This window comes from Carettochelys insculpta, unplaced genomic scaffold, assembly GCF_033958435.1.
Source record: "Carettochelys insculpta isolate YL-2023 unplaced genomic scaffold, ASM3395843v1 scaffold_0046, whole genome shotgun sequence".
Taxonomy (NCBI): domain Eukaryota; kingdom Metazoa; phylum Chordata; order Testudines; family Carettochelyidae; genus Carettochelys; species Carettochelys insculpta.
The window spans coordinates 42,501-52,500 of record NW_027439083.1 but is presented as its reverse complement, the minus strand read 5'-3'; the positions used below and the strand labels follow the sequence as shown (position 1 = coordinate 52,500).

Sequence of the window (10,000 nt, the reverse complement as noted above, 5' to 3'; positions counted from 1 at the left end):
GTCAACCTCCGCTGCTTTCAGCGGGGGTTGACCTGGTGGCCGATTCCCTCCCCGGGCACCAGGTCAACCTCCGCTGCTTTCAGCGGGGGTTGACCTGGTGGCCGATTCGCTCCCCGGGCACCAGGTCAACCTCCGCTGCTTTCAGCGGGGGTTGACCTGGTGGCCGATTCCCTCCCCGGGCACCAGGTCAACCTCCGCTGCTTTCAGCGGGGGTTGACCTGGTGGCCCATTCGCTCCCCGGGCACCAGGTCAACCTCCGCTGCTTTCAGCGGGGGTTGACCTGGTGGCCCATTCGCTCCCCGGGCACCAGGTCAACCGCACCCTTTTTCGGCCGCCTTCGCCTCCAAATTTTTCCCCCCGTTTCCTTGCCCACTCCTCGGTCACTTCATACGCCCTCCCCCTTACATCCACCGTACGCAACACCTCCACCGGGCTTAATAGTCCACAACCGAGACCCAGGGCCTTCCCCGCTCTCAACAACCTCCACCCACGGTCCCCCTCCACCGGGCTTAATAGTCCACAACCGGGACCCAGGGCCTTCCCCGCTCTCAACAACCTCCACCCACGGTCCCCCTCCACCGGGCTTAATAGTCCACAACCGGGACCCAGGGCCTTCCCCGCTCTCAACAACCTCCACCCACGGTCCCCCTCCACCGGGCTTAATAGTCCACAACCGAGACCCAGGGCCTTCCCCGCTCTCAACAACCTCCACCCACGGTCCCCCTCCACCGGGCTTAATAGTCCACAACCGGGACCCAGGGCCTTCCCCGCTCTCAACAACCTCCACCCACGGTCCCCCAAGACGCACGTTCCAAGCCTTAACCCTCAGACCATCCACCCCCCGGGGGGGACCCCACACCCACCTGACCCCAACTCACTCCCACCAAAAACACCACCACCGCCACCGCCTCAACGGCCTGCCCAACCCAGCACTCCCACACACACACCTGCCCCACCAACGCTCCACACACGCTTTCTTCCCTCTCCCCGACCCGACCCAAGCCATCGCACCGCACCGGGTGAGGGCCTTAGCTTCCTCGCCCGCCCCCCCGCCCCCGACACGCAGGCAGGCAGAGGGAAAGGCCTCAGCGCCCCCCAGGACCGTCGCGCCGCCTTGGCCTCACGGCTTCCCTGCTCCCGCACGGCAGACACACGCCCCGCTCTACCCCCGCTGGGGCCAAAAGCTGCCTACGGCACCTGGGATTCCCAGGCGGTCACCCATCCAGGTACTAGCCAGGCCCGGGACGGTTTACCTTCCGAGATCGGACGAGATCGGGGGCATTCGGTCCGGTATGGCCGTAGGCCCCCGCCTCCCCGGGCTTTAGCGTCAGCAGCCTGGCCTCAGTCAGCCGGGCCCAAACAATTAACCCGGAGGCCGGGCCGAGGGAAAACTTCCTCCGAGCCGGCCCAAGGGGAAGGGAGGACGAGGACGCCGGGCCCGGGAGGTGACAGGACGTGCACGTCAGACCCGGGAAGCTGTGCGCCCCGAGGTTAACCCCCGGGCCGGGGCGGGGAGAGAAAAATGTTCTAAGTCCGGTAGGGACAGCAGGTCAACCCCGGTCCGAGGCGGGGAGAGAAATTTTCCAAGTCCGGCAGGGACAGCAGGTCAACCCCGGCCGCCGTAGCAGAGGTTGACCTGGTGTCCGATTCGCTCCCCGGGCACCAGGTCAACCTCGGGCGCTTTAGCGGAGGTTGACCTGGTGTCCGATTCGCTCCCCGGGCACCAGGTAAACCGTGGCCGCTTTCAGCGGAGGTTGACCTGGTGGCCGATCCCCTCCTCGGGCTCCAAGTCCGGCAGGGACAACAGGTCAACCCCGGTTCCGGGCGGGGAGAGAAAAATTTTCTAAGTCCGGCAGGGACAGCAGGTCAACCCCGGCCGCCGTAGCAGAGGTTGACCTGGTGTCCGATTCGCTCCCCGGGCACCAGGTCAACCTCGGGCGCTTTAGCAGAGGTTGACCTGGTGTCAGATTCGCTCCCCGGGCACCAGGTCAACCTCGGGCGCTTTAGCAGAGGTTGACCTGGTGTCCGATTCGGTCCCCGGGCACCAGGTAAACCGTGGCCGCTTTCAGCGGAGGTTGACCTGGTGGCCGATCCCCTCCTGGGGCTCCAAGTCCGGCAGGGACAGCAGGTCAACCCCGGTCCCAGGCGGGGAGAGAAAAAATTTCTAAGTCCTTCAGGGACAACAGGTCAACCCCGGTTCCGGGCGGGGAGAGAAAAATTTTCTAAGTCCGGCAGGGACAACAGGTCAACCCCGGTTCCGGGCGGGGAGAGAAAAATTTTCTAAGTCCGGCAGGGACAGCAGGTCAACCCCGGCCGCTTCAGCGGAGGTTGACCTGGTGTCCGATTCGGTCCCCGGGCACCAGGTAAACCGTGGCCGCTTTCAGCGGAGGTTGACCTGGTGGCCGATCCCCTCCTCGGGCTCCAAGTCCGGCAGGGACAGCAGGTCAACCCCGGCCGCTTTAGCAGAGGTTGACCTGGTGTCCGATTCGCTCCCCGGGCACCAGGTAAACCGTGGCCGCTTTCAGCGGAGGTTGACCTGGTGGCCGATCCCCTCCTCGGGCTCCAAGTCCGGCAGGGACAGCAGGTCAACCCCGGCCGCTTTAGCAGAGGTTGACCTGGTGTCCGATTCGCTCCCCGGGCACCAGGTAAACCGTGGCCGCTTTCAGCGGAGGTTGACCTGGTGGCCGATCCCCTCCTCGGGCTCCAAGTCCGGCAGGGACAGCAGGTGAACCCCGGCCGCTTTAGCAGAGGTTGACCTGGTGTCCGATTCGCTCCCCGGGCACCAGGTAAACCGTGGCCGCTTTCAGCGGAGGTTGACCTGGTGGCCGATCCCCTCCTCGGGCTCCAAGTCCGGCAGGGACAGCAGGTCAACCCCGGCCGCTTTAGCAGAGGTTGACCTGGTGTCCGATTCGCTCCCCGGGCACCAGGTAAACCGTGGCCGCTTTCAGCGGAGGTTGACCTGGTGGCCGATCCCCTCCTCGGGCTCCAAGTCCGGCAGGGACAACAGGTCAACCCCGGTTCCGGGCGGGGAGAGAAAAATTTTCTAAGTCCGGCAGGGACAGCAGGTCAACCCCGGCCGCCGTAGCAGAGGTTGACCTGGTGTCCGATTCGCTCCCCGGGCACCAGGTCAACCTCGGGCGCCTTAGCAGAGGTTGACCTGGTGTCCGATTCGCTCCCCGGGCACCAGGTAAACCGTGGCCGCTTTCAGCGGAGGTTGACCTGGTGGCCGATCCCCTCCTCGGGCTCCAAGTCCGGCAGGGACAGCAGGTGAACCCCGGCCGCTTTAGCAGAGGTTGACCTGGTGTCCGATTCGCTCCCCGGGCACCAGGTAAACCGTGGCCGCTTTCAGCGGAGGTTGACCTGGTGGCCGATCCCCTCCTCGGGCTCCAAGTCCGGCAGGGACAGCAGGTCAACCCCGGCCGCTTTAGCAGAGGTTGACCTGGTGTCCGATTCGCTCCCCGGGCACCAGGTAAACCGTGGCCGCTTTCAGCGGAGGTTGACCTGGTGGCCGATCCCCTCCTCGGGCTCCAAGTCCGGCAGGGACAACAGGTCAACCCCGGTTCCGGGCGGGGAGAGAAAAATTTTCTAAGTCCGGCAGGGACAGCAGGTCAACCCCGGCCGCCGTAGCAGAGGTTGACCTGGTGTCCGATTCGCTCCCCGGGCACCAGGTCAACCTCGGGCGCTTTAGCAGAGGTTGACCTGGTGTCCGATTCGGTCCCCGGGCACCAGGTAAACCGTGGCCGCTTTCAGCGGAGGTTGACCTGGTGGCCGATCCCCTCCTGGGGCTCCAAGTCCGGCAGGGACAGCAGGTCAACCCCGGTCCCAGGCGGGGAGAGAAAAAATTTCTAAGTCCTTCAGGGACAACAGGTCAACCCCGGTTCCGAGCGGGAGAGAAAAATTTTCCAAGTCCGGCAGGGACAACAGGTCAACCCCGGTTCCGGGCGGGGAGAGAAAAATTTTCAAAGTCCGGCAGGGACAGCAGGTCAACCCCGGCCGCTTCAGCGGAGGTTGACCTGGTGTCCGATTCGGTCCCCGGGCACCAGGTAAACCGTGGCCGCTTTCAGCGGAGGTTGACCTGGTGGCCGATCCCCTCCTCGGGCTCCAAGTCCGGCACGGACAGCAGGTCAACCCCGGCCGCTTTAGCAGAGGTTGACCTGGTGTCCGATTCGCTCCCCGGGCACCAGGTAAACCGTGGCCGCTTTCAGCGGAGGTTGACCTGGTGGCCGATCCCCTCCTCGGGCTCCAAGTCCGGCAGGGACAGCAGGTCAACCCCGGCCGCTTCAGCTGAGGTTGACCTGGTGTCCGATTCGCTCCCCGGGCACCAGGTAAACCGTGGCCGCTTTCAGCGGAGGTTGACCTGGTGGCCGATCCCCTCCTGGGGCTCCAAGTCCGGCAGGGACAACAGGTCAACCCCGGTCCCAGGCGGCAGAGAAAAATTTTCTAAGTCCGGCAGGGACAACAGGTCAACCCCGGTCCCAGGCGGGAGAGAAAAAATTTCTAAGTCCGGCAGGGACAACAGGTCAACCCCGGTCCCAGGCTGGAGAGAAAAATTTTCTAAGTCCGGCAGGGACAGCAGGTCAACCCCGGCCGCTTTAGCAGAGGTTGACCTGGTGTCCGATTCGCTCCCCGGGCACCAGGTCAACCTCTGGCGCTTTAGCAGAGGTTGACCTGGTGTCAGATTCGCTCCCCGGGCACCAGGTCAACCTCGGTCGCTTTAGCAGAGGTTGACCTGGTGTCCGATTCGCTCCCCGGGCACCAGGTAAACCGTGGCCGCTTTCAGCGGAGGTTGACCTGGTGGCCGATCCCCTCCTGGGGCTCCAAGTCCGGCAGGGACAACAGGTCAACCCCGGTCCCAGGCGGGGAGAGAAAAAATTTCTAAGTCCGGCAGGGACAACAGGTCAACCCCGGTCCCAGGCGGGGAGAGAAAAAATTTCTAAGTCCGGCAGGGACAACAGGTCAACCCCGGTCCCAGGCTGGAGAGAAAAATTTTCCAAGTCCGGCAGGGACAGCAGGTCAACCCCGGCCGCTTCAGCTGAGGTTGACCTGGTGTCCGATTCGCTCCCCGGGCACCAGGTAAACCGTGGCCGCTTTCAGCGGAGGTTTACCTGGTGGCCGATCCCCTCCTCGGGCTCCAAGTCCGGCAGGGACAACAGGTCAACCCCGGTCCCAGGCGGGAGAGAAAAATTTTCTAAGTCCGGCAGGGACAACAGGTCAACCCCGGTTCCGAGCGGGAGAGAAAAATTTTCTAAGTCCGGCAGGGACAACAGGTCAACCCCGGTCCCAGGCGGCAGAGAAAAAATTTCTAAGTCCGGCAGGGACAACAGGTCAACCCCGGTACCGGGCGGGAGAGAAAAAATTTCTAAGTCCGGCAGGGACAACAGGTCAACCCCGGTCCCAGGCTGGAGAGAAAAAATTTCTAAGTCCGGCAGGGACAACAGGTCAACCCCGGTCCCAGGCGGCAGAGAAAAAATTTCTAAGTCCGGCAGGGACAACAGGTCAACCCCGGTCCCAGGCGGGAGAGAAAAATTTTCTAAGTCCGGCAGGGACAACAGGTCAACCCCGGTCCCAGGCGGCAGAGAAAAAATTTCTAAGTCCGGCAGGGACAACAGGTCAACCCCGGTCCCAGGCGGGAGAGAAAAATTTTCTAAGTCCGGCAGGGACAACAGGTCAACCCCGGTCCCAGGCGGCAGAGAAAAAATTTCTAAGTCCGGCAGGGACAACAGGTCAACCCCGGTACCGGGCGGGAGAGAAAAAATTTCTAAGTCCGGCAGGGACAACAGGTCAACCCCGGTCCCAGGCTGGAGAGAAAAAATTTCTAAGTCCGGCAGGGACAACAGGTCAACCCCGGTCCCAGGCGGCAGAGAAAAAATTTCTAAGTCCGGCAGGGACAACAGGTCAACCCCGGTCCCAGGCGGCAGAGAAAAAATTTCTAAGTCCGGCAGGGACAACAGGTCAACCCCGGTCCCAGGCGGCAGAGAAAAAATTTCTAAGTCCGGCAGGGACAACAGGTCAACCCCGGTCCCAGGCGGGAGAGAAAAATTTTCTAAGTCCGGCAGGGACAACAGGTCAACCCCGGTCCCAGGCGGGAGAGAAAAATTTTCTAAGTCCGGCAGGGACAACAGGTCAACCCCGGTCCCAGGCGGCAGAGAAAAATTTTCTAAGTCCGGCAGGGACAACAGGTCAACCCCGGTCCCAGGCGGCAGAGAAAAAATTTCTAAGTCCGGCAGGGACAACAGGTCAACCCCGGTCCCAGGCGGGAGAGAAAAAATTTCTAAGTCCGGCAGGGACAACAGGTCAACCCCGGTCCCAGGCGGGAGAGAAAAAATTTCTAAGTCCGGCAGGGACAACAGGTCAACCCCGGTCCCGGGCTGGAGAGAAAAATTTTCTAAGTCCGGCAGGGACAACAGGTCAACCCCGGTCCCAGGCTGGGGAGAAAAAATTTCTAAGTCCGGCAGGGACAACAGGTCAACCCCGGTCCCAGGCGGCAGAGAAAAAATTTCTAAGTCCGGCAGGGACAACAGGTCAACCCCGGTCCCAGGCGGGAGAGAAAAATTTTCTAAGTCCGGCAGGGACAACAGGTCAACCCCGGTCCCAGGCGGCAGAGAAAAAATTTCTAAGTCCGGCAGGGACAACAGGTCAACCCCGGTACCGGGCGGGAGAGAAAAAATTTCTAAGTCCGGCAGGGACAACAGGTCAACCCCGGTCCCAGGCGGCAGAGAAAAAATTTCTAAGTCCGGCAGGGACAACAGGTCAACCCCGGTCCCAGGCTGGAGAGAAAAATTTTCTAAGTCCGGCAGGGAGAACAGGTCAACCCCGGTCCCAGGCGGCAGAGAAAAATTTTCTAAGTCCGGCAGGGACAGCAGGTCAACCCCGGTCCCAGGCTGGAGAGAAAAATTTTCTAAGTCCGGCAGGGACAGCAGGTCAACCCCGGCCGCTTTAGCAGAGGTTGACCTGGTGTCCGATTCGCTCCCCGGGCACCAGGTCAACCTCTGGCGCTTTAGCAGAGGTTGACCTGGTGTCAGATTCGCTCCCCGGGCACCAGGTCAACCTCGGTCGCTTTAGCAGAGGTTGACCTGGTGTCCGATTCGCTCCCCGGGCACCAGGTAAACCGTGGCCGCTTTCAGCGGAGGTTGACCTGGTGGCCGATTCCCTCCTCGGGCTCCAAGTCCGGCAGGGACAGCAGGTCAACCCCGGTCCCAGGCGGGGAGAGAAAAAATTTCTAAGTCCGGCAGGGACAACAGGTCAACCCCGGTCCCAGGCTGGAGAGAAAAATTTTCCAAGTCCGGCAGGGACAGCAGGTCAACCCCGGCCGCTTCAGCTGAGGTTGACCTGGTGTCCGATTCGCTCCCCGGGCACCAGGTAAACCGTGGCCGCTTTCAGCGGAGGTTTACCTGGTGGCCGATCCCCTCCTCGGGCTCCAAGTCCGGCAGGGACAACAGGTCAACCCCGGTCCCAGGCGGGAGAGAAAAATTTTCTAAGTCCGGCAGGGACAACAGGTCAACCCCGGTCCCAGGCTGGAGAGAAAAATTTTCTAAGTCCGGCAGGGACAGCAGGTCAACCCCGGCCGCTTTAGCAGAGGTTGACCTGGTGTCCGATTCGCTCCCCGGGCACCAGGTCAACCTCTGGCGCTTTAGCAGAGGTTGACCTGGTGTCAGATTCGCTCCCCGGGCACCAGGTCAACCTCGGTCGCTTTAGCAGAGGTTGACCTGGTGTCCGATTCGCTCCCCGGGCACCAGGTAAACCGTGGCCGCTTTCAGCGGAGGTTGACCTGGTGGCCGATTCCCTCCTAGGGCTCCAAGTCCGGCAGGGACAGCAGGTCAACCCCGGTCCCAGGCGGGGAGAGAAAAAATTTCTAAGTCCGGCAGGGACAACAGGTCAACCCCGGTCCCAGGCTGGAGAGAAAAATTTTCCAAGTCCGGCAGGGACAGCAGGTCAACCCCGGTCCCAGGCGGGAGAGAAAAATTTTCTAAGTCCGGCAGGGACAACAGGTCAACCCCGGTCCCAGGCGGCAGAGAAAAAATTTCTAAGTCCGGCAGGGACAACAGGTCAACCCCGGTCCCAGGCGGGAGAGAAAAATTTTCTAAGTCCGGCAGGGACAACAGGTCAACCCCGGTCCCAGGCGGCAGAGAAAAAATTTCTAAGTCCGGCAGGGACAACAGGTCAACCCCGGTACCGGGCGGGAGAGAAAAAATTTCTAAGTCCGGCAGGGACAACAGGTCAACCCCGGTCCCAGGCTGGAGAGAAAAAATTTCTAAGTCCGGCAGGGACAACAGGTCAACCCCGGTCCCAGGCGGCAGAGAAAAAATTTCTAAGTCCGGCAGGGACAACAGGTCAACCCCGGTCCCAGGCGGGAGAGAAAAATTTTCTAAGTCCGGCAGGGACAACAGGTCAACCCCGGTCCCAGGCGGGAGAGAAAAATTTTCTAAGTCCGGCAGGGACAACAGGTCAACCCCGGTCCCAGGCGGCAGAGAAAAATTTTCTAAGTCCGGCAGGGACAACAGGTCAACCCCGGTCCCAGGCGGCAGAGAAAAATTTTCTAAGTCCGGCAGGGACAACAGGTCAACCCCGGTCCCAGGCTGGAGAGAAAAATTTTCTAAGTCCGGCAGGGACAGCAGGTCAACCCCGGCCGCTTTAGCAGAGGTTGACCTGGTGTCCGATTCGCTCCCCGGGCACCAGGTCAACCTCTGGCGCTTTAGCAGAGGTTGACCTGGTGTCAGATTCGCTCCCCGGGCACCAGGTCAACCTCGGTCGCTTTAGCAGAGGTTGACCTGGTGTCCGATTCGCTCCCCGGGCACCAGGTAAACCGTGGCCGCTTTCAGCGGAGGTTGACCTGGTGGCCGATTCCCTCCTCGGGCTCCAAGTCCGGCAGGGACAGCAGGTCAACCCCGGTCCCAGGCGGGGAGAGAAAAAATTTCTAAGTCCGGCAGGGACAACAGGTCAACCCCGGTCCCAGGCTGGAGAGAAAAATTTTCCAAGTCCGGCAGGGACAGCAGGTCAACCCCGGCCGCTTCAGCTGAGGTTGACCTGGTGTCCGATTCGCTCCCCGGGCACCAGGTAAACCGTGGCCGCTTTCAGCGGAGGTTTACCTGGTGGCCGATCCCCTCCTCGGGCTCCAAGTCCGGCAGGGACAACAGGTCAACCCCGGTCCCAGGCGGGAGAGAAAAATTTTCTAAGTCCGGCAGGGACAACAGGTCAACCCCGGTCCCAGGCTGGAGAGAAAAATTTTCTAAGTCCGGCAGGGACAGCAGGTCAACCCCGGCCGCTTTAGCAGAGGTTGACCTGGTGTCCGATTCGCTCCCCGGGCACCAGGTCAACCTCTGGCGCTTTAGCAGAGGTTGACCTGGTGTCAGATTCGCTCCCCGGGCACCAGGTCAACCTCGGTCGCTTTAGCAGAGGTTGACCTGGTGTCCGATTCGCTCCCCGGGCACCAGGTAAACCGTGGCCGCTTTCAGCGGAGGTTGACCTGGTGGCCGATTCCCTCCTAGGGCTCCAAGTCCGGCAGGGACAGCAGGTCAACCCCGGTCCCAGGCGGGGAGAGAAAAAATTTCTAAGTCCGGCAGGGACAACAGGTCAACCCCGGTCCCAGGCTGGAGAGAAAAATTTTCCAAGTCCGGCAGGGACAGCAGGTCAACCCCGGTCCCAGGCGGGAGAGAAAAATTTTCTAAGTCCGGCAGGGACAACAGGTCAACCCCGGTCCCAGGCGGCAGAGAAAAAATTTCTAAGTCCGGCAGGGACAACAGGTCAACCCCGGTCCCAGGCGGGAGAGAAAAATTTTCTAAGTCCGGCAGGGACAACAGGTCAACCCCGGTCCCAGGCGGCAGAGAAAAAATTTCTAAGTCCGGCAGGGACAACAGGTCAACCCCGGTACCGGGCGGGAGAGAAAAAATTTCTAAGTCCGGCAGGGACAACAGGTCAACCCCGGTCCCAGGCTGGAGAGAAAAAATTTCTAAGTCCGGCAGGGACAACAGGTCAACCCCGGTCCCAGGCGGCAGAGAAAAAA

General features: G+C 61.5%; 1 non-coding gene across 1 annotated transcript; it reads right to left on the bottom strand.

Moving 5' to 3' along the window:
• Positions 1-1,185: 1,185 nt before the first annotated feature.
• Positions 1,186-1,304, bottom strand: LOC142006246 (5S ribosomal RNA). The gene has a single exon (XR_012643352.1). It is a non-coding gene; the product is annotated as a 5S ribosomal RNA (ribosomal RNA).
• Positions 1,305-10,000: the final 8,696 nt, after the last annotated feature.